Source organism: Mus caroli, chromosome 11, assembly GCF_900094665.2.
Source record: "Mus caroli chromosome 11, CAROLI_EIJ_v1.1, whole genome shotgun sequence".
In the NCBI taxonomy this organism is placed as follows: Eukaryota; Metazoa; Chordata; class Mammalia; order Rodentia; family Muridae; genus Mus; species Mus caroli.
The window spans coordinates 3,552,362-3,555,284 of NC_034580.1; the positions used below are offsets into that span (position 1 = coordinate 3,552,362).

The window sequence follows — 2,923 nt, forward strand, 5'->3', positions numbered from 1 at the left end:
TTGGACGTGGGAGGTGCTGTGGTCCAGATTTTCTGGTTTCCTTTGTCATTCGGAGTCTCACATCTCTGATTCTCACTTTCCCTTTCATCGTTCAATATAATTTCTTTTTTTTTTAATAATAAAAACAATTACCAGTGCTGGAGTCACTGTCACTGAGCCCAGACATGCTGCTACCCTCTTGTCGCCCCCAAGACTAGCAGACCCAAAAGATTCAAAGTCCAAGATGGCAACCCCCAAGGACCAGCTAATTGTGAATCCTCTTAAAAGAACAGATGCCCCAGAACAGGATTACAGTTGTTGGGGTAGGTGCTGTTGGCATAGCTTGTGCCATCAGTATCTTAAAGAAGGACTTGTCAGATGACTTGCCTTGTTGATGTTATGGAAGACAAGTTAAAGGGAGTGATGATGGATCTCCAGCATGGCAGCCTTATCCTTAGAATGCTAAAAGTTGTCTCCAGCAAAGACTGTAATGTGACTGCAAACTCTAAGCTGGTCATTATCACAGCGGGGACCTGTCAACAAGAGGGAGAGAGCCTGTCAGCAAGAGGGAGAGAACCAACTCAATTTGGTCCACTGAAATGTAAACACCTTCAAGTTCATCATTTCATCAAGTACAGTCCATGCTGCAAACTGCTGACTGTCTCCAATCCAGTGGATATCTGACCTACATGGCTTGGAAAGTCAGTGGCTTTCCCCAAAGCCGACTTATTGGAAGTGGTTGCTATCTGGATTCAGCTCAGTTCCATTACCTGATGGGAGAAAGGCTTGGGGTTCACCCACTGAGGTGTCACGGGTGGGTCCTGGGAGAACATGGTGACTTCAATATGCCTGTGTGGCATGGTGTGAACGTTGCTGGCATCCCCCTGAGTCTCTGAACCTGGAACTGGGCACTGATGCAGACAAGGAGCAGTGGAAGGACGTTCACAAGCAGGTGGTTGACAGTGCGTATGAGGTGATGGAGTGGAGAGGCTACACATCCTGGGCCATTGGCCTCTCCTTGGCAGACTTGGCTGAGAGCATAATGAAGAACGCATTTCCACCTGACTAAGGGTCTCTATGGGATCAGTGATGGTCTCTTCCTCAGTGTTCCTTGTATCCTGGGACAAAATGGAACCTCAGATGTTGGAAAGGTGGCTCTGTCTCCTCAGGAGAAGGCCTGCCCTCTGGGGAATCTAGAAGGAGCTGCACTTCTAAAGTCTTCCTGGTGTCCTAGAACTTCACTGTCCAGGCTGCAGCAGGGTTTCTATGGAGACCACACATTGTCTCCTTCCTACCTGAGCTGTGACCAGTGCAGTTGTGTTGAGGTGGTCTGGGAGAAAGCCTCAGTTCCCACAGCTCTACCCTGCTGCTAAGTGGTATTTGTGTAGTAGTAACTTGGTTAGCGCGACAGTCCCACTGTTTCCGAGACACACTGCCAACTGTGTGCAGGCTTCGGTTATCCTGTGAGCCTGCTGCACTGCTGAGCTGCACACCCACACCAAAACAGGCCTAGGCCAACAAGTTCCCAGCTAGTCATAACCTGGCTCCAGTGTGTAAGTCCATTGTGCATATCTTGTGCATAGCTGTTCTACCGGATACTTTGTGTACTATATGTGTCGGTGGTGTACATTGCAGTATTATGTGAAATGTAAGATCTGCCTGTGGATGGAACCATCCAAGTGTCATGCCAAGGAAAACACCAAATAAACCTTGAACAATGAAAAAAAACCCAATTACCTTCACTTACTTATTCTTGTATGGGTGGAGGTGCATCACAGTACCGGGGAGGCTATGGGTGTCGCTTTTCTTCGTCCACCACAAGAGCTCCAGGGACCTAGCTCAGGTCATGAGATTGGTACTAGCTGCCTTTTCTTGCTGGGCCATCTCTCCAGTCTACTTACTCATCACTTAATTTTCTGTTTTTTTTTTTTTTTTTTTTTTCCAAGACAGGGTTTCTCTGTGTACCTCTGACTGTTCCGGCACTCACTAGAGCAGGCTAACCTCAAACTCAGAAATCTGCCTGCCTCTGCCTTCCGAGTGCAGGGATTAATGGTATGTACCACTATGCTTAGCTTAATCTTCAAAGACTTTCTTTCTTATTACAGTTTCCTTCCTCAGAGGCCAAGTGTTTATAGTATACTCCATTGTGTCCTGGTTGCATCCATTCTTAGTCTCAGCCAGTGGGGCCACACAATGAGATTCTTCTTCAAAACCAAAAACAAGACCAAAAACAGCCCCCAAATCCTCTGACTGATTGTTGTTATAAGTTTCCTCTGGGGTCAAAACCTTTAGGAAAGAAAACAACTCAAAATAGCTCCAGGAAGTCCCTGAAACTAAGTAGAATCAGGAGGCCCCTCCCTGCTAGAGTAAGCTATCAAAGCTCAGAGTTCCCCTTGAAAGATCAGAGCCAAGCTTCAAGGAAGATGCTCAGATCAGACCAACTGCCTTGAAGAAGCAGAAACCGGCTGAGCTGCCTGCAGGCTGTGCAGTGTGCTCCAGGGCTGTCACCAGTGCTGGGGTGGGCCTTGGTGCTGTAGCTGTCATCTCTGCTCTCATAACTAAACCCCCATTCATTAGTTCACCCAGTTGGGCTTTGGTGGTCTGCCATGGGTTCCCTATCAGGGGCGAGTAGATGTGTGCGTGCATCTCCCTAGGAAAACCTTTGTTAAGTGACGCTAATTGAAAAAGGAGCACAGCTAAAAAGCAATTGATGTCAAGAGAATACGGAACTCATCTCCATAACCAGGAAACAAATCACTCAAGCAAGAACTGGGCAAAGGAGCTGAGCACAAGGGCACAAGTTTAATCTCAGCACCTGAGAGACTGAGGCAGGAAGGCCATGTGTTTGAGCCCAGCATAGGTTACCTAGGATGCTAAAACACACACACACACACACACACACACACACACACACACACACACACACACAGAGAGAGAGAGAGAG

At 47.6% G+C, this 2,923-nt stretch overlaps 1 pseudogene; it reads left to right on the top strand.

The window, feature by feature from the left end:
* The first annotated feature begins 211 nt into the window (after positions 1-211).
* On the top strand, positions 212-1,352 carry LOC110306285 (annotated as a pseudogene).
* Positions 1,353-2,923: the final 1,571 nt, after the last annotated feature.